The following is a 22365-nucleotide window of genomic DNA, read 5'->3' on the forward strand; positions in this document are numbered from 1 at the left end:
ACATCAACGCAATTAAGATCTTCTTAATTGGAAATCCAGTTCCAACCTTGCTTGCGGATGCTTATCACTCTGTGCATTCAAGAAACCTGCAGCGAGGAGGATTAATCACATGCTGCGTACCGTTGTTATACGAATGGTTCGTTTCACACCTGCCGAAGTCTAGCACTTTCTGGAACATGAGGGATGGCCTTTACTGGTCACAGAAAATCATGTCTCTCACTCATACAGACATTGATTGGTGTAGTCCTGACAACGACGAAACCAAGATCATCTTCAGTTGCGGAAGTTTTCCCAACATACCCCTTATTGGAACTAAGGGAGGAATCAGTTACAATCCAGCTTTAGCCCGTCGTCAATACGGCTATCCCATGAAAAATATACCAAGTAACATCCAATTGGAGGGTCTGTTCTTCAAGAACATCGACGATCATGGCAACATGCTGAAGAAGGAAATTGTCCAAGCCTGGCGTCTTGTTCACAGCAAAGGGAGAAGATTGTTAGGAAAACATCTTTGCATCTCCCTGGATCCTTACCTTCAATGGGTACGCGTCAGAGCATTCAAGCTCAGGATGCCATATCAACATCAAGAACCTATTCCCCTAAGGGAACCAATTTACCTTTTCTCCACCGATGTTGAAAAACTGCAAGCGGCATTAAACAAGGTATGCCAAGAAAGGAATGCTTGGAGGAACAAGTATCGAATTGTCAACACGGAAAATGTTGAGATTCAAAACATCCTAAGAAGGAAGGATGAGTTACTTGAAGTACTCGATCGACAAGTGACACAATCGTCACTTTCTCATCATATCCCTCCTGCTTCCTGGATCATCGATCAGCTCACGTCAGAGAACGCTCAGCTCAAGAAACAGAAGAAGATGTTAGAACGTGAAGTCGGCTCTTCGTCAAAGTTTTAGAGTCCTTTCTCTCAGTTTCTCTGTATTTCCATTTTCAAAGTGTGTAAAAACGGCGTTTTCGCTTAATTAATAAAAGTTTGATGTTTCATAACGTAATTATGGTGTTTCCTTGAAAAATAATTAACTTAATTGCATATCATACATCGCTTTAGTCGTACGCACTGACACGAGAATTGTCGCGGATCTAATAGTCACTTTCCTTTCTCCAGAAAGAGAGGAGGAGAAGGAGGTGAACCAAGACTTTCAAGCTGTCTCATCCATACAACACTCGTTCAAGTCGCAAGAAAAGAATGGAAGACTTTGAGCAAGAGAATGAAGAACTCAGAGAAGAGATTAATACTCTCAAAGGTACTGTTGAAAGACTCAATAGTATGGTAGAAGCCCTGGTAGTTGCGCAGAATCGACCAACGCCAGAAGAACCACAAAGGACTGTGGTTTCCGAGATTGTTTCTACTCCTATTCCTCAGTATACCATGCCGCCTGATCGACCTTGGGGCATGCCGTATAACTTTACTCCAGAAGGGTACATACCTCCAGCTTCTGAAGCTCCAAAAGTCACCATGGATATGCGTCCACCGGAGGGTTACAAACCTCTGGAAATTGAAGTTCCAAGAGCAACGGCAATGGGTTTCGCACAACAGAATGCTGAGATACCAAGATCTGCTGTCATGGCTTCTCCACAGCCCATTATGCATACTTTTCCCCCGCAGGGCGGACAAGTATATCATCACGCTCCAAGTGAGGATGCTGGCGTGTATGAAAGATTGGACGAGTTCCAAGAACAGTTTCTGCAAATGCAGAAGGAACTCAAGACTCTCCGAGGACAAGATCTATTTGGAAAGAATGCTGCAGACCTCTGTCTGGTTCCAAATGTTAAGATTCCTCACAAATTCAAAGTACCAGAATTCGAGAAGTATAAAGGGAATTCATGCCCACAAAGTCATCTTGTGATGTACGCTCGAAGAATGTCAACTCAGACTGATAATCAACAATTGCTCATTCATTATTTTCAAGACAGCCTAACTGGTGCTGCACTCAAATGGTACATGAACTTGGACAGTTCAGAGATTCGTACTTTTCGAGACCTCGGAGAGGCCTTCGTCAAACAGTATAAGTACAATCTGGATATGGCTCCCGACAGAGATCAACTCCGGGCCATGACTCAAAAGGATAGAGAAAGCTTCAAGGAATACGCTCAGAGATGGCGTGAAGTTGCTGCTCAAATTTGTCCACCACTTGAAGAGAAAGAAATGACAAAAATCTATCTCAAAACTTTGAGTCCATTTTACTACGGACGAATGGTTGCAAGTGCACCAAGTGACTTTACCGAGATGGTAAACATGGGTGTGCGTTTAGAAGAAGCAGTTCGAGAAGGACGCTTGAACAAAGAACCAGAATCTTCTGTTGGTCCAAGGAAGTATGGAAGTTCTTTCCAGAAGAAAAAGGATCAAGATGTCAGCAATGTCTTGCACAAAATCAAGAAGAAATTCCAACCTCAAGTTGCAACAATAACTCCGGTTGTTAACTCAGCGCCAGCTTATCAACCTCAGGTTTCGCAACAACAAATTCAACAAAGGTCGCAGCAACCTCAGCAGCAGGTTCGACCTCCAAATTACAACAATCGGGCTCCAAGGTATCCTGCCTTTGACCCCGTACCAATGCCGTATGCGGAATTGTTTCCAACATTACTGGCAAAAGGACTCATTCAGACAAGGAGTCCTCCAAATCCTACAAACAGTTCCTCACCATGGTATAAGGCTGACCAATCTTGTCCCTATCATCAGGGGGCACCAGGTCACAATATTGAGAACTGTTTCCCTTTCAAGATTGACGTCCAACGATTAGTGAAGAGCGGAATGCTATCCTTCAAAGATACTAATCCAAACGTCCAAGCAAATCCTTTGCCGCAGCATAAAGAAGCTTCAGTAAATCTGATAGATCAACACCCCAATGTCATTCAAATCTACGACATTCGTCAGATAGGGGAAAATCTTGTCAGGATGCACGCTAAACAAGCTGGGTACGGTCATGTACCACCTCACAACTACTTCACATGTGAAATTTGTCCAAAGAATAATCAAGGATGTGCCATAGTTCAAGCTGCATTACAAGAACAAATGGACTTAGGATGGATTCAACATATCCGAGTCAGAACTGAACATGACATCAACATGGTTCAAGGATGTCCAGGAGAATACAAAATCTACAAAGTTGAAGACCTTGAAGGATCGGTAGTCAGGTTCCACAAAACTTTAAATGGACTTGCCTACTTTGGAACAGATTTCCACGCTTACAGTAGATGCGAAATCTGTCGAAGAAATTCACGAGGATGTTTGCGTGTTCGCAACGACATTCAAAAGCTGATGGATGACAATACCATTACTGTTCTTGCCAACAGAGAAGATGATGAAGTCTTTACCGTATCTCCTCAAATTAATCAAGTTGAACCTATGCAAGTTAAGTATGATAGCAGGAAGACAGCAGTTGCACCACTAGTCATCTACTTACCAGGTCCTGTACCGTATGAGTCCAGCAAGGCTATACCATACAAGTACAACGCTACATTCATTGAAAATGGTAAGGAAATACCATTACCGTCTGTTGTCAACATTGCTGATGTTAGTCGAGTCACCAGAAGTGGACGAGTCTTCAACAGAACAACAGAAAATGTGGAGAAACCTTCGGAGGAAGTACCACATAGGCAAGACAATCATCCGACCAATGCTGTTCAAGCGAAAGAAAATGATGAGATCTTGAAGTTAATCCAGAGGAGTGAATACAACATTGTAGACCAATTACTACATACTCCGTCTAGGATTTCTGTTCTTTCCCTGCTATTGAGTTCTGAAGCTCATAGGGAAGCTCTACAGAAAGTTTTGGAACAAGCTTTCGTAGAACCAAGTGTTACTATAAGCCAATTCAACAACATCGTTGCCAACATCTCCGCCGGAACTAACCTAAGTTTCTGTGACGAAGATCTTCCTGAAGAAGGAGTGGACCACAATCTTCCACTTCACATCTCAGTTGGCTGCATGGGTGATACACTCACAGGAGTCCTAATAGACAATGGATCCTCTCTCAACGTCATGCCTAAATCAACATTATCAAGATTATCTTTCGAAGATTACCCTCTAAGAAAAAGTCATGTCATCGTCAAAGCATTTGATGGATCAAGAAAGTCAGTTTTCGGAGAAGTAGATCTTCCCATAACTATTGGACCTCAGACGTTCAAAATCACTTTCCAGGTTATGGACATTCCAGCACAATACAGTTGTTTGCTAGGTCGCCCATGGATTCATGAGGCTGGGGCAATTACTTCAACACTTCATCAGAAACTGAAGTTCATAAGAAATGACAAATTGGTAACCGTATGTGGAGAACGAGCTCTGATCGTCAGCAACCTGTCATCATTCTCCGACATAGAACCAAAAGAAGTTGTTGGAACTAAATTCCAAGCACTTTCCTTGGACAAAGGAAAGGAGAAAGCAGCGTCTATTTCTTCATACAGAGATGCAATCCAAGTTGTAAAGGATGGCACTACCAGTGGTTGGGGGCACATTAATATTCCTACCAACAACAAGAACAGAACAGGAATTGGATTCTTTCCGACATCATCAAAAGCTATCCCAGGGATTGAGGTAGTTCTCCCTATTCAAGAAACTTTCTGCAGTGGAGGTTTTCTTCAACCTGTTCAACAAACAGTCAATACCATCGGTACGGAAAACACCGATGAAGAGGAGTGGTTATCCTATCTTAACAGAGCAGGATATATCTCCCTACCAGAGTCTGATCCACCTTGCTGTTATCCGACTAAAGGATCTGAAAGTAAGACTCAACCAAGCAGGGATGAAGTTACTGACAGCTTCACCACCAGAAGTCATGGTTCATCAGAAGAAGTTCCTCCTATCCCCGAAGAGACTTGGGATACATTAGGAGAACCAAGCGGAAAATTCGACTACATGGTGAAATACTCCGCTCCTGAAAGTTCAAGAATCTCTCTTGAAGATATTGTTCCAACTGGATGGAACATTGATTATGAGTACCTCTCTCAGCCAAAAGAGATGTATAACCCTTGCTATTCATCATCATCTACTGGTGAAATCATCATTGAGGATTATATCCCCAAGTCACCTTCCGAGGCTACGGATCTAGAGTTCACATATCTAGTCAATGCCATCTTGGGAGAAGAGCAAGACCAAAATACAGAAGAGGATGATCTCGAAAGTGTCTCCGACAACGAGTCTCTCCATTCAGAAGATTGGAAGTTTCCTCAAAAGAAAAACCGACATACTCCACTTGGAAATGGGTATGCTCACACAGCTCAGTCTGCTGAAGTAGAAGAAGATCGTCTGAGTGTTGCAAAGACAGTGGTTGGTAAATCAAGACCTACCACAGGCCAGCTTAAGCCTAAGGTTCCAGATTACTTAGTGCACAATGGGGTTCGCCACTACTGGACAGCTGTTGAAGTTTCAACTGTTGTTCGCACTCCTAAGTAGGAACTTTCACCGTTATTTTGTCCTCTCACCATAGCCCAGGGTGAAGAGATGTTTCATAGGGCTTTGCATTTTACTATTTCTTAGGAAAATGTCCCTCTTTGCTTCGCCCAAAGCAATAGAGTTTTGTTTTATAGGGTCTTTGTTTCAAGAAATGACTGTCCATAAATAAAAATGTCATTCTGTTCCTTCGTTTAGTTTTTCCTTTTCTTTTTTCGGAAATTGGTAATCCTAAAAAACACCCTTAAAAAACATCAAATATTCCATTAACTGCATACACCGAGTCTTCCCTCGTTGTCTAAATAAAACTTATCACACATATGCAGATTAATCATAAAATACCCCGTTGAAACGTGCGACCGTATGACTTCTCCAAGCTTTGAGTTTCCTGTATTCGAGGCAGAGGAAGAAGAAGACGAAGAAATATCAAAGGAAATTTCACGGTTACTTCAACAAAAGGAAGAGGCCATTCAGCCATACAATGAGCCTCTAGAGATCATTAACCTTGGTTCCGATGGAAACAGAAAAGAGGTTAAGATTGGAGCTTCGCTCAGTTCAGAGATCAGAGAGAGTTTGATACAGCTGCTCAAAGAATTCTCAGATGTCTTCGCTTGGTCTTATCAAGATATGCCAGGGTTGGATACCAGTATAGTGGAGCATCACTTGCCATTAAAAGCAGAATGCCCTCCGGTCAAGCAAAAATTAAGAAGAACTCATCCGGAGATGGCCATGAAAATCAAAGAGGAAGTTCAAAAGCAGATCAACGCAGGTTTCCTCGTCACTTCAGAATACCCTCAGTGGTTAGCTAACATTGTTCCCGTTCCTAAGAAAGACGGAAAAGTCCGCATGTGCGTCGACTACAGAGATTTGAACAAAGCTAGCCCTAAGGATGATTTTCCTTTACCACATATTGATATGTTGGTAGACAGTACAGCAAAATCCAAAGTTTTCTCGTTCATGGACGGATTTTCAGGATACAACCAAATCAAAATGGCACCTGAAGACATGGAAAAAACAGCTTTCATCACCCCCTGGGGCACGTTCTGCTATCGTGTTATGCCTTTTGGACTAAAGAACGCAGGGGCAACTTATCAAAGGGCCATGACTACACTTTTCCACGACATGATGCATAAGGAAGTGGAAGTCTATGTGGACGACATGATTGCCAAATCAGAAAATGAAGAAGATCACATACAGAATCTGACAAAGTTATTTCAACGCTTACGGAAGTTTCAGCTTCGCCTGAACCCCAACAAGTGCACCTTTGGTGTCTATTCAGGAAAACTCCTTGGTTTCATTGTCAGCAAACGAGGAATTGAAGTAGATCCAGACAAAGTCAAGGCAATTCAAGAAATGCCTTCGCCCAGAACCGAGAAACAAGTTAGAGGATTTCTTGGACGTCTGAATTACATCTCGAGATTCATATATCTCATGACTGCAACTTGCGCTCCTATTTTCAAACTTCTACGGAAAAATCAAAGTTGCGTCTGGACAGACGATTGTCAGAAAGCGTTCGACAACATTAAGGAATATCTGCTCGAACCACCCATCTTGTCTCCTCCAGTGGAAGGAAGACCTTTGATAATGTACTTAACCGTCTTAGAAGATTCCATGGGTTGTGTCCTTGGACAGCAAGACGAGACAAAGAGAAAAGAGCATGCCATCTACTACCTGAGCAAGAAATTCACTGACTGTGAATCCCGCTACTCCATGCTCGAGAAGACGTGTTGTGCTTTGGCCTGGGCTGCCAAGCGTCTCCGCCAGTACATGATTCGACATACTACTTGTTTGATCTCTCATATGGATCCAATCAAGTACATCTTTGAGAAGCCTGCTTTAACCGGGAGAATTGCCCGTTGGCAGATGTTGTTATCAGAATATGACATTGAGTATCACGCACAGAAAGCCGTGAAAGGAAGCATTCTAGCTGAGCACCTGGCTCACCACCCACTCAATGGTCATGAATCAACCAGTTTCGACTTTCCGGACGAGGACGTCATGTACCTCAAGATGAAAGATTACGACGAGCCACTACCAGACGAAGGACCTGAGATAGGATCCCAGTGGGGCTTAATCTTTGACGGAGCTGTCAATGCTTATGGACGAGGAATTGGGGCAATCATTGTTACACCTCAGGGTACCCATATTCCATTTACTGCCAGATTAACTTTCAAATGCACAAACAATGAGGCCGAATATGAAGCTTGCATCATGGGTCTCGAAGAAGCCATGGATCTAAGAATCAAACACTTGGATGTATATGGAGATTCTGCTTTGGTCATCAATCAAATCAAAGGAGAATGGGAAACACGCCAACCAGGGCTAATTCCTTACAAAGACTACGCGAGAAGATTATTACCATTCTTCGACAGGGTAGATTTTCATCACATTCCTCGTGAAGAAAACAATTTGGCTGATGCATTAGCCACACTCTCTTCCATGATTAGGATAAATCATTGGAATGACATTCCTCGGATCGATGTTATGCGCCTGGATAGGCCCGCTCATGTGTTCACAGTAGAAGCAATCATCGACGACAAACCGTGGTATCACGACATCAAGAACTTTCTTCAAAAGCAAGAGTACCCTCTTGGGGCATCAAAGAAAGATAGAAAGACTTTGAGAAAGTTAGCTTGTAGATTCTTCCTGAATGAAGATGTTCTGTACAAGAGAAACTTCGACATGGTTCTGCTCAGATGCGTTGACAGAAAAGAAGCAGAAATACTCATGAGAGAAATACATGAAGGTTCCTTTGGTACTCACACCAATGGACATACCATGACAAGGAAAATACTGAGAGCAGGATATTATTGGCTGACGATGGAGTCAGATTGCTACCAGTACGCAAAGAGGTGTCACAAATGCCAGATCTACGCCGATAGAATTCATGTGCCACCATCTCTTCTCAACATACTCTCTTCCCCTTGGCCTTTCTCCATGTGGGGAATCGACATGATTGGAATGATCGAACCAAAAGCGTCCAACGGACATCGCTTCATCTTGGTAGCCATAGACTATTTCACCAAATGGGTTGAAGCAGCTTCATATGCAAACGTTACAAGACAAGTTGTCGTCAGGTTTATCAAGAATCACATCATCTGTCGCTACGGCATTCCTAGCAAGATAATCACTGACAATGGGTCAAATTTGAATAACAAAATGATGAAGGAGCTTTGTGAAGAATTCAAGATTGAACATCACAACTCATCTCCTTACAGGCCAAAGATGAATGGAGCTGTAGAAGCAGCTAACAAAAACATCAAGAAAATCATTCAGAAGATGGTCATCACTTACAAAGATTGGCATGAAATGCTCCCGTATGCTCTTCATGGTTACCGTACATCAGTACGTACTTCGACTGGAGCAACTCCTTTCTCCCTTGTATATGGCATGGAGGCAGTCCTACCAATAGAGGTTGAGATTCCATCAATGAGAGTTTTGATGGAAGCAAAATTAACAGAAGCCGAGTGGTGTCAAAGCAGATTCGATGAATTGAACTTAATCGAAGAAAAGCGCATGACAGCTTTATGCCACGGACAGCTATATCAACAAAGAATGAAGAAAGCTTTCGACAAAAAGGTTCGACCTCGCACAATCAAAGAAGGCGACCTTGTACTCAAAAAGATTCAATCTTTTCTCACAGATTCGAGAGGGAAATGGACTCCCAATTATGACGGCCCCTACGTGGTCAAGAGAGCTTTCTCAGGAGGAGCCTTAATACTCACGACTATGGATGGAGAAGAATTCACCCGTCCTGTGAACGTCGACGCAGTCAAGAAATACTTCGCCTAAATAATTAAAAGAACAGCTCGCTAAGTTGAAAACTCGCAAAGAGCGGCTTAGGCAAAAAAGAGCGTCTCGGTGAATCGAAAACCCGAAAGGGCGATTCAGGCAAAAATTAGAGACATAAAAAAAATAAATTAATCAATCCCGGTAGACTTAAAACCCGAAAGGGGTAGTTTACGCAAAAGTTAGGGATATATGGCAAGTAACTGTGTTCAGGACAAACTTGATCATTCAAAATCCATAGCGGAGTGTTCATCAGCAGTAGGTCATCTTCTACGAAGCACGAATACAGCGCAACTTGGAGTGGAAGGGAAAGATAACGGTCGTCACGTTTCATCGTAGCCCTTTTCCCGAAAATTACCAATTTCCAACTTTGTAAATACTCCATGGAATCAAGCATTTGGCTGATTACCATTCCATATATAATAATTTGAGCCTTGTGCTTTTCCTTTGCAATCTAGTCTTATTCAGTTTCTTGAAATGCATTTTAAGTTTAAACAGTCATTTTTCTTGAAACAAATGTTTTCATAAAAATAAAATGAATTTACTTGCAAAAATAAAGGTGAAATTTCTTTCTAAGGTTTACAAACAATAGGAAGAATGCAAACAGTTGCTCCGAGAACGGTTGAGACTCCGGGAACCAAGATTTCCCCATGAGGTCGCTTTGCGAACATCTCCCGATGACGGATCTTCACTTCAATTCATATTACTTACTTCGGACAGCGGACAACTGATAACCAGATATTCCCAACAGAGTTCGAACTACAAGAAGAGGACATCTTCTGATCAACAAGAATTCAAGTCGTATCTTAGGATTTTACATCCGCGACAATTCTATTCACATTCACTTTACATTTTATCATTGTCATAATATTCATGCATACATTACAATTGCATAGTCAAGTCAGGCTTTGATCCTGTGAATGCCCGAGTCATTGAGGCATGAACTCAAGTTTCCCCTGCAAGTTCCGGAGAAACTTTTTCCTTCGAGACAACAGTTCATACACAAGGATCTCACCAAGCAAGTCAACAAATGGTAGTCTCCCTCAAGGAGATAGTTTGTTCACTTTTGGAATTCCTCAGCCGAGATTCTCCTGCAGAGCGACATTCAACAGTCTTCTTCAGATAAGATAGTCTGCTTCGCATTTTGGAATTCCCTACAGGTTTGGTATTTCCCCAGCAAGGTCGAGAGATGCCACTTTTTCGTCAAAGAAAATAATTCAGGAAATCTGCCAGCAGATCGACAAATGATTCCCCAGCGGAGTCAGCGAATGATGGTCTTCGTCCAGAAGATAGTTCAGATTCCCCAACAAAAACAGCAAATGGCAGTCTCTTTCAGCAGAAGACAGTTTGCTCACTTTCCTATCACGACAGGGTCAACAAATGGCAGTCTTCCCCGGCAGAAGACAGTTTGTTCCCCTAGCAATTGGCAAATGGCAGTCTTTTCCCAAGAAAAGACAGTTTGTCTGTTAAATACTCAAGAGATCGACAAATGGCAGTTTCTTCAAACAGTTTGTCTGTTTCAGGGATGTTTAGTTCCCCACAGAGTCGATAAATGGTAGTTTTCCCCTTAGGAAAACAGTTTGTTGATTCCCCAGGCACCAGTCGACGAATGGCAGTTTCCACCCCGAAAACAGTTCGTCCGCCTTCAAACAAAGTCATTAGCCCCTCAAAAGAGCATGGGCCCATATGACAATCTTTCAAAGATGCCAGGTCAAAAGGGAAGATGGTGAAGTTTCTTTATTACCGTCAAATGGTATCTCATCTCCAAGTGCTGATGAGAAGTTTGATGAGGAAACAAACCTTTGAAGTTTCTTTATTTACCGTCAAATGGTATCTCATCTCCAAGTGCTGATGAGAAGTTTGATGAGGAAACAAACCTTTGAAGTTTCTTTATTACCATCAAATGGTATCTCATCTCCAAGTGCTGATGAGAAGTTTGATGAGGAAACAAACCTTTGAAGTTTCTTTATTACCGTCAAATGGTATCTTCATCTCCAAGTGCTGATGAGAAGTTTGATGAGGAAACAAACCTTTGAAGTTTCTTTATTACCATCAAATGGTATCTCATCTCCAAGTGCTGATGAGAAGTTTGATGAGGAAACAAACCTTTGAAGTTTCTTTATTACCGTCAAATGGTATCTCATCTCCAAGTGCTGATGAGAAGTTTGATGAGGAAACAAACCTTTGAAGTTTCTTTATTTACCGTCAAATGGTATCTTACCTCCAAGTGCTGGTAAGAAGTTTGATGAGGAAACAAACCGTTGGAAATTTTCTCTTTATCTGAGATATTGTCCAAACACAACTAAGACCAGTTTCGAGATATGGACATCCGAAACAAGGGGGAGGTTGTTTACCTTTTTCTAAGTATCAACACTTAGTTAAAGAAGATGGATTGCGCATCCTACATTGCCATCCATTCACCAGAATCCACATCAAGTATTTCTGCAGGAGTTTGTCTCCTCATCCCCCGCCAAGTGCGACAACGGGATCAAATCATGCAAAGATTTTATCATCTCAGGAGCGCCCAAAATTCGGGCATTCTTTGATATTTAAGTCTCTTTTACGCAGGAGAAATCGAGATCTCAATCTCTCTCCCTCCAGATAAAAGAAACTTAAATAGGGGCATCTGTCATACCCTAATTTTTGACCCCCCTGAGATGACATATCTTCAGGATTTTTCATCAAGTCAAAGCAAGTACCCAGAACAGCCTGACATTCAATCGAGGGTGTTCAAAGACAAGAAAACTCAGGCAAAGGATCAATCAATAGGAGGATTAGTCTCTAACACAATCATGAGACTCAAAAGCCTCATTATTACACCTATGATTGATTAAGACACCCAGTCATCTAAGTACAGGATTACTCAGATCAACAGACTAGGGTTTGGAGCCTATCAAGGACTAAAATCAGGGATCACCTTTGGGAAACCCTAAAAAGCCCCAGGAAACCATTCAAAGACATTAATCATCTTCAAATAACTCTTATGACAAGATCCACTGGACATTACACCTCAATTCAAAGTCTACACTCATCATTGTCCTCTGGTCGACAATTAGGGTTTTTGACCTAATTCACCAAGATAGTTGACTTTTAATCAGGGCATGGATCCAAAACTCAAGACATGATTCAAGAATCTCTACTACCTCAATATAATCCATTTACATCATTCATTTGAGGAAAAGATCTTGTTTCTACACAAAAGCCCAAAAATTCACTTTGTCAGGAAAAGTCAACTGTGTGGGATCATCATTGACTTTTAAGGTTTTTGGTCAAAAAATGACTTTCAAAGATCAATATCATCAATATATGGATGTCAAAGTCATTTGACCAAAGAAATTCAAAGAAATTCATCAAGGAGCAAAAAGTCGGGAATTAGGGTTTTTGAGGGCATGGTGAGAACTCAAAATTTCACCTACACAACTCAAAAAACTTCCAACATGAAAGTTGTAGATCTTGCAAAATAAAACAACATCTCACATAAGAACTTTTTTCAAAAGATCAACCATTTAAGGGTTTTGAAAATTTTGAAGTTTTAGGTCATAAACACTTAGAAAATTTTCTAAGTGTTTTAACCTAGTTTTCATCCAACTTTGGGCTCATTTTTCACAAATTTCCCAAATGATTCTGAAGAAGACATAAACTAATGATTTGAAGTAGATGTTTAGGGCTTTCCAAATTGTGTTCAACCTTCTCCAAATTCAATTTGAGCTAAGAGTTATGCTTGTTCAAAGTTGGCCTCATGAAGTAAAATTATAGGTCATGCATCATTTTTGAACTTTGAAATTTTGTGCACATGACCTCAATTATGGATGCTACACGACCCATAACATATCTGAAACAATGCCATGCATTCATTTTCACCATGCCATAAGGATTGAAGAAGATTCTAAAAACAAGAACATGTGATTATGTAATGATTACATTTGTGAATTTATGGCAAATTGATGAATCACCCAAGGAATCTTCTCACCAACCAATTAGAGCTTATTTCTGGCTCAGAATTGTCCCCTAAGATCAAGCAAAATCGAGGGCTAGGGGATTGATCAAATGGAATCAAAATTCTCATCATTGCACTTGGGATATTCTTTGAATTTCTTCATGGCTAAGAAACCAAAACTCTCCCACTAAGCAAGCTCACTCTCTCAATCAGTACTGAACCAATTGCCTATAAATAGAGGCCTCATTCTCATTCAAAAAACACACCAAAGCAACAGAATTCTTGCTTTCTCTTTTCTTTCTTCATACTTAGTTTTTTCAAAGGTCCTTTGGCAAGAAGACTCGGATTCTTCAAACCAAAGCTCTCTCTTTGAAAATAAGTATTCAAACACATTGAGGGAGGCATTTGGAGGTGATCCAAACCTCTGGAACACTGCTGGGCATGGAGAATCATCATCTACACCTCTCATTTGGAGCACTTGCAGTTGGAGGTCCATAGAGTAATTCAGGAGGTTTCAAGCCAAGCCAATCATCCAGGCACACTCCTCAGGTCATAGTGAAGCTAACCAGATGGCTGCAGCTCATCTGTAACTCCAAATTCAACAACCTCCATGTTCACTTGAAGCTGAAATCGAGGGAGGTCCATAGAGCAATTCAGGAGGATTCAAGCTCCAATAAGCATTCAGTTAGCATCATTGAGTCTCAGGGAAGCTATTGAGATCATTCATTCAAGCCCAGGTGCTCTCTATCATCCTCACGACCTCCATTTTCAGAGGTAAGTTTCTGAACCTCACCTCTTTAATTTAAGCACTCTTTGTGATAAAGCTCGATTCTATTTTGTTCAGCATCATCAGAGGATTGAAAACCCTCTATCATCATTCATTTATCTTTCAGTATAGTCATTTAATTTGATTTTTAAAATTTAGGGTTCTTCACGATTTCTGGTAAATTAGTTAGATGTAGTTAATATAAATAGATATTAGTTGCATATTTAGATTCGTGAGGAAATTTGGAGTGAAATTCATCTTTACATCATCACGTTTGGTTGAGAAACGAGTAAGTTCAGAAATTCAAATTTGAAGAGCTTGAGGTTGAAGATGAAGATGGTGGGTGGCGCCATTTTTGAATTCTCAGGGGAGGGTTTAAAATATATTTAACTGAAAGCGTGTTTTAAACGAATACATCGTTTGCCCTAGTGGCCTCACATGCGCTCTTAGTCTCCTCATGCCTCAAGTCTGGGGTTCGAATCCCCCTCGCCCCAGACTTTTTATTCCTTTTATTTTTTTCATGATTTACACGTTTATCTGAAAATATAATGTGTTGAATGTGTATCACTATCACCATGCGCGCGCTGGCCCAGTGGTTTGGTTTTGGGTATGTGACCTAAAGGGCGTGAGTTCAAGCCTTGGTGGAGACATTCCTAATTTTTTATCACTTGTCACACCTATTTTCTTCACAACTTCACACAATTAATTCACCTATCAAATTAAATCATTTTCACTTCATTTTTCATACACCTATTATTTAATATATCTATTTTGTGAATAGTCAAAAAAATCATAAAAATATTATTTATTTCATGAATTTTAATTAGGTTTAAAATAGTATGTTTTTAAGTGTTTTCTTAAATACTTTAAATATATATTGTCACTTTATTTTAACCTAATCACTTTGTAAATAATTTTATGATAAAACCCTAATTGTTTAGGTCTTAATTAGTTAAAAGTCTTTATTTTTACCTTAATTAAGTTGACTTTTGTCAATTTTCAAAACTGTTTTCAATCTCCGAATAAATCAAATGATTAGGGTTTTCAAACAACAAAACCTTGTATCATTCAAAATCATTTTCAAATTGCTTTTACACCAGTACTGAAAAGTACTGGGCCTCTAATAGAGTGTAAGTCCCAAAAACCTTCTCTTCTTAGCTTGTTTTCAAAACTGTATTTTCAAAATCTTCTTTCTGTTTTCAAAACATTCTTCTGGTATTTGAAGGGCATTATTCCCGGTGAAACTCTTCAGATACCTATGTGACCTTTGTCCATCTTCACTTCTTCTGTTTTCAAAAAAACCATTAACTGTTTATCATATATATATTCAACTGTTATCAACAAAACAACAAAAATACTGTTGAGGCTCTGTACATACTTCTTCAATGGCCTCCACTCCATCCAGGTTAGGCTTTACAAGCTTTCAATTTACAGTCTTTATTTAAATTACTGTCAAATATATATTGTGCATATATTAGTTTAGAACTACGTTTGAGTATAAACCCTAGGACAGTTAAACTATATATATTATAGGAATATGGCCTAGGATTGAGAATGTCTTCCCGGTGAAGGCTCTTTCCTAATTAGAGATCTATAGTTCAAACCCCCAAGATGAATTATTCCCGGTGAAACATCTTGGTAAAAACCTTAGAATCCAAATAATAGGACACATCCACCCAAAGAGGAATTATTCCCGGTGAAACCTCTTACCCATTTGCTTAGAGCCAAAATAAGTTCAAAACTACATAGCTTTCTCTTGTGCTATAACAAGGACCCTCGATTAGCCTCCTCTTGGGCTTTGTACAAGGACCCACAGGCTTCTTAAAAGCATTTCCAGCTTCCTCTTGAGCTTGTATACAAGGACCCATCAGGTTTCTTATAAACATAGGAACAGGTCTTTAGTCACCTTTTAGCCCACCCTGGTGAGTTTCTTCCAATTTAAACCAGACTTTAAACAAGCTAAGTTTGTCTCAATTTTGCATTGAGTACACCTTTTGGAATGAGAGACATGGACAGTCTCTATCACCCTTATCTTCATCAATCTTCCTTAGCAGAGTCTAGGATCTATGTTTATTTTCTCCTCAGCATGTGTCAGCCTTCATCTTGGGCTTTAAACAAGAAGTCTCCACTAGATAATCTTTCTGCCAGTCATTTCAATAAATATCCCTGGAAAGGGTTAGCTTCCACACATTCCATCATTTCAATAAAAACCCCTGGAAAGGGTTAGCCTCCAAAGTCAATTAAAATCAATCCATCATTCCAATAAATATCCCTGGAAAGGGTTAGCTTCCACACATTCTTTCATTTCAACAAAACCCCTGGAAAGGGTTAGCCTCCAAAGTCAATTATTAAATGTCAAAATAAATAAAGATTCATTTCTCTTAGGAGATAATTTCCCCAAAAGAGTCAAAACCCCTGGAAAGGGTCAGCCTCCAAAAAACATTATAAAGTCAGTCTTTTAACAGACAAATTCACCAGCTGAGTCAAAATCCCTGGAAAGGGTTAGCTTCCAAAGAAAAACAGTCTTTCAATAAATAAAATCTCCTCAATAGAGTCAAAACCAACAAAAATAGTTAGCCTCAACCTTGGGCTTCATACAAGGCACCAAACAATAAAACTCCCCTGTCAAGAGTCAGCCTCAACCTTGGGCATTGTACAAGGCAGATAATAGAGTCTCCCCAGTGAGTTCTTCATCATTCAGTAGCCACAACCTTGGGCCTTGTACAAGGCAGATAAACCATATTTTCATGTGTCAAAGATTCCTAACACCTAGGATCTTTTCCCCATAGAGTCATCCATACTCAGTTTATTTAAGAGTCTGCCACAACCTTGGGCTTTGTACAAGGCAGAAAATAATGTTTTCCATAGCTAGAGTCAGCCACAACCTTGGGCTTTGTACAAGGCACATAAAATAGAGTCATTCATTCCATTATCCTCAACAGTTAGCCACAACCTTGGGCTTTGTACAAGGCACATAAATAGAGTCTCCCTAAGTAGAGTCAGCCTCAATTCTGGGCTTTGTACAGAGCACAAAAAATACCCTGTAATTAATCCCCAGTGGAGTCATCTCCCAGAGTCAATAATATTAATTAATTAATCAAAAAGCCTCAAGCTTGGGCCTCATACAAGCCAGCTAAAGTCAAATCTTTTATACAGTAGATAGACATAGCTTATCTCTATAGAGAGATATTTTTACTACTCTACCACATTCAAACAAACAAACATTTCAATTTCAATTTTAATCAAGTCTCCCATTTAGGATTTTGAAAGGCATGAGCTGGCAGTAATACCCAGACATGTGGTAACTTTCCCTAATTTGGATGAGCATCTTTCTTTCATTTAAAAGGCATTTGACTGGTATACTTGCACATACACAAGTAAGGTCCCCCTCTTGAATGAAATGAATTCAGTTATTCTGTCACTCCTTTAAATGTTTGTGGTAGAATAGTACTAATACCTCTCTGTAAAGATGATTCCATGTCTCTTTACTGTAAACAGAGATTTAATTCCAAGCTTCAACCTTGAGCTTTAAGCAAGGCACCAAAAATAAGTAATTTCCCTAGTTAGTTCCCCGAACTACATTAAGCTCTGACTTCCACTAGGGATATGTAGGCATGAGGTTCACAAGGAATCTCAGCGAGCTAATAAAATACCAAAAATAGTCAGTCTGTCTATCTGTCTGTCTTTCTTTAATCAATTCAATTCTCTCTCCTAACACAAAGGAGAAACTTTCCCAATCTTTAGCAATAAACACAATCACAATGACACAGAGAAGGTTCCTGTAGAGTACTACAGATATGTAGGGTGTTTAAACACTTCCCTATGTATAACCGACCTCCCGGACTCCAGAATTTCTAGTCTAGGTGAAATCCCCACACTTAGCAAACTCCTAGGGTTTAGTTGAGATCTTTTTTCCCCTTTCCTACTCGTAGGACAAATAAGAAAGTTCGTGTGATATCGTAGGAAGAACTGAAATAAAATTCATCCCACCACGGGCGCATTCTCCTTCCAAATTTCGCGTGAAGGGTTTAGCGTGCCGTCCTCCCAAGTGAAACGGGGAGGTAAAGAAAACGACCACCACAATTTATACCAAAGAAAAGCTTTAATAAACAAACTAAACCATCTATATTGATCATCACTTGTTCATACACATATATTCACAAGAAAAACATACAAAAGGCTAGGAAGATTACATCTTATCTTGATACAAAAGGGATTTAGCTATCCATGAGAATGGTAGCTTGCATAAGAAGGAAAGGATGAAGATCAACAAGCATCAAAGGCGATTAATCGACGATCAAGGCTTCCAATCTTCAACTCTATGTTTGCTACAGTGTATTATGCTCTTGGTTCTCTCTAAAATATCTCTACATACATTCAAAAGTGATCTGGCCCATAAGCAAATAAACAAAGTTTCGCAGACCGCGCTTAGCGCGGTGCAGCCCGCTAAGCGCGCTATCAATAATTGCTTAAACCGCCCAACCGCGCTAAGCGGGCTTCAGACCTCGCTTAGCGCAGAACTCTCTGCCAGAACTTCCTTCTTTTCTTCAAAAGCGCGCTTAGCGGGCTCAACCTCGCTTAGCGCGCTACCTCTTTTCAGCAATCCTTGGCTTTGGTCTTGGAACATCTTCAAAGTGCTTTTTCCATGGTCCAAGCTTCCAATTATCTATAAAAACTACAAAATCCAACATAGATTGCAAAGATAAGAACTATTCAACAATAATATAAATATAAGAATAAATATATACCAAATGACAATAAAATACTACTATTAACCACAAAAAGACTTGAGAGTTACCAAAAATTACCTAAGATATTTACACAAATTGGTAACTAACAGGGTTAAAAGAAACCATACTTTCCTACATTTCTTTCTCTACACATACGATGCATGTACCTAAATATTACAAAAAAAAAAGTCTTATTTTAATGTAAATATTAACATTGAAATTATTTTAGAACAATGAATATAAATTGAAATCACCAAAAAAAAGATGTACTTACATTCGCCATAATTGTAGTATGTTATGTCAAGTCAATTAATAACCCACAAGATCCATAATACAACTCTTTTGAATTATATAAAGTTGATTTAGATCATGTTGGAAGTGTATCTTGAAGGAGTCTCCCATATCTTTGACAATTCTTGTCAATCTTTGCAATGGATCTCGTCGAGTTACTTGAGTCTCAATCTTGTGTTGGGGACTTAACTACTTCCTTAAATTATTACACCACCTAAAAATATTTCTCTGATAGGTCTAATAAATATAAATTTGGGTGGGCTAGGAGACTCATCTATTGGACATGTGACTCCAAACAAAAGAGGGAGTGTGAGTTGTAGAGGTTTAAAAACCAATGATTAAAAAAAATCATTGATAAAATCACCACTACTACAAAACGCGAAAACTGCGACGCCAAAGTCACCACGGTTCGCCCAAAACCGTGATGACACTTCTAATCTCATGCACTAATAATCTTTTTAATTTTTTTATGAAATTTTTTAATGTTATAATTACGGTTAATTACCTACCAGTGGTGATATAACCCATCTTTCCTAGGTTCGATCCTCTGGTTCCTCAAATAGTTAATCCATTTTGCGTTAATACGTGCATATTCAATTTTATTTATATTTAATTAAAAATTAATAGATATATCACTACGGCTCCTTTATAAAACCGTTGTTACATATTGACGCTTCTTTATATATGTTAAACACTATGTATCCATTTCCACTGAAAAATAAACAAACCCTAACACCAACACCGTCGACATCGTCGGGAAGAAGACAAGAACACTCATACTCATTGTTGTTGTTCAGTTTTGTTTCAACTGTTGTATTTGAAAAGAAACTCATCCAAAGGTTTTACTATGTCTTCTTCCACTGTAAAATCTAGATCTGGAAATTTTTGTGGTTGTGATAGTCGTATGGTTTTGTATTAATGCAAGAAGGGACAGAATAAAGGAAGGCTTTTTTGGAGATGTCCATTTTGGAATAGTGATGAAACATGTAATTTTTTCTTAAGGGATGAAGACTGAGAGAAAAATTGGGAAATGAAGATGAGAGTAATATGAAGTCAGAGTTGGAAGTTGTACTTTATTTGAAGGTTATGTATGAAGATTAAAAAAGAAGAATAAACTGAAGTCAGAGAGATTTTCTGGAAATTTGAAGTTGTTGTGTTTTCTTATCCACTTCATGTTTAATATTTACTTTGTTATGAAATACAATAGTTAAAGTAGGGTTTGAAAATTAAAAATTTTACACTGATTCTTATGTGCTTTATGTTTAATATTTACTTTGTTATAAATGTAATAGTTGAAGATGCAGTGAACTTGACAGTGAAGGTGGAGAAAAACACAAGAAATGGGGGGATTGAATTGTGTTCTTTATCAATTTAAAATCCCTTTCTTTTTATTAACGTCTTTTCTTTCTTTTGTATACTCGTCCATTGGATTATGCTTTGATGTTGCGGAAGCATGATGAATACATAACCAATAATATGTTCATTTTAACTTCTAATGAATATTAGAACTTCTGACATGTTCAGTACAGTTCTGCTGTATTAAAGCTTGAAAGTTCTAAGTTAAAATGACATGTGCAGAAAGTAAAAGACACATTCATTTTTATCCTGGTTCACCTTCTAACTAAGGCTACCTCCAGTCCACCTTCTTCAGGTGATTTGCCTCTCAACAGAGGTCTTAATCCACTATAACCAAATCTTAATTACATCCACACGATCCTCCGTCGTGACTCACAACCTACACAACCAACTGTTGTGACTAACCATCTGGACAATGACCCGTTCAGTGATCTCCGCGAGATAACGTCCATTGACTCAGGAACCCTGCACAGCAAACCACTATGACTAACTTCTGATAATGAATCATTCAGGGATCCTAGCAGGATATAACATTCATCTATCTTCTGGAGATTACACGTGTGCTTCTTAGTTAAGCAGATTTTCTCCTATCCTAAGTGCATACTTTAAGATATAACACACTACGAGCAACAACTCTATGTGTTTTACATTAGGAATACAAGATACATATGTTTTACAATCTTCTAGTCTTCAACTTCTAGATGAGATATTTGCTTTACTGATTGATAAGCAGAATTAGAAGATTTGCTCCTTTTTGATGATTGCTTCTTCAATCTGATCTTCATCTTCGTTCTTCTTTAAGCAGTGTAAGAGCAACAAGTCTTATGTAAATACGCTTCTTTAATTCTTTCCTTGAATATGGAGGTTGAAGATTTTGGAGCAACCACTCCTTCTTGTAAGACCTTCTCCTTTAATTCTGATTAAGCATATGTTGAACATTTGCGTGAGGAATTAATTGCTTCTTCAGAAATAACTTCTTCTTCTTTCTCAGAATCACATAATGAGCAGCAACTCTTATATCCTTTGATTTTGTCTTCATCATCAACTTTTGATGCATCTTCAGTAAGTGTACAACTTAGCTTTCTTGGGATGCATACAGCTCATATAGAAGGAGTTGTCTGTCTTCTCTAGAACTCATCTTCTGGGAGGCAGATGCTAATAACGATTCTATTCCATCATACACTCTATGTATGTTGCCTTTTACGTAACTTCGGATACATGTCTTTAGGATTTCTTCTTTCATATTTTCATGATCAGTTTCTCACTACATATTTTCTTCTGAAATACTTCTTGATCTTCATTCTGTAGATGTATCCTAGATACATATTTAGAAGCTCATTCTAGATGCATACTCAGATACATACTAGAACGCATACCTTCAAGTCTGAAACTTTGATATATTTATAGAGCTTGGTATGCTACCGTTGGAATCTAACCGTTGAGACTTATTTGAATGTTGTCTTTGAAAAGCTTTGTCTCGTATGATCCTTTTATGACAAGTGTTGTTCTCTGCAGAACCTTATCCTCAGCATGATGACTATAGTCGATGGCGTGTATCTTTGGTTAAGCTTGTCTTTCCAATGCGCTCCATGTGGCTTGCTTCTTCCTCCAGCCTTGGGAGTTGTTCCCTTTTAAATGTTGCCATTGTTTTGCATGTGATGATGTTTCTAACGGCTCTTCCTTAGATTCTAAGCTCTTTGTATTTAATTTAATCTTGTATGCTGAGCTGTAGTTTCTTTATTAGCTTGTACGTGACTTTTGCTGATTGTTTGTATGTTATATGTCACTGTATCGTAGTCTTCAGAAATTGTAGCTTCAGAACTTCTGATCTTCATACTTGCGTGATCTTCTGATGTTTGCGAGGCTTTTGTAGTTGATCTTTCTCGTTCATTTCCTTACAGCTTCTGATGTACTTTCTAATTGAGACTGTTGTATGTAGATCTTGATATTTCTTTTCCTTATGAATGGTCTTGTTCCTTATTTTTGCTTTTCTTGCTTCTGATATGTGGTCTTATGCTTGCTTGACAAATTATTGATTCAGAACATCTAATGTCTCGGCTTCAGTTAATCTTCTTTCATATCTGATTCT

The sequence above is a fragment of the Vicia villosa genome, linkage group LG1, assembly GCF_029867415.1.
Source record: "Vicia villosa cultivar HV-30 ecotype Madison, WI linkage group LG1, Vvil1.0, whole genome shotgun sequence".
Taxonomy (NCBI): Eukaryota; Viridiplantae; Streptophyta; class Magnoliopsida; order Fabales; family Fabaceae; genus Vicia; species Vicia villosa.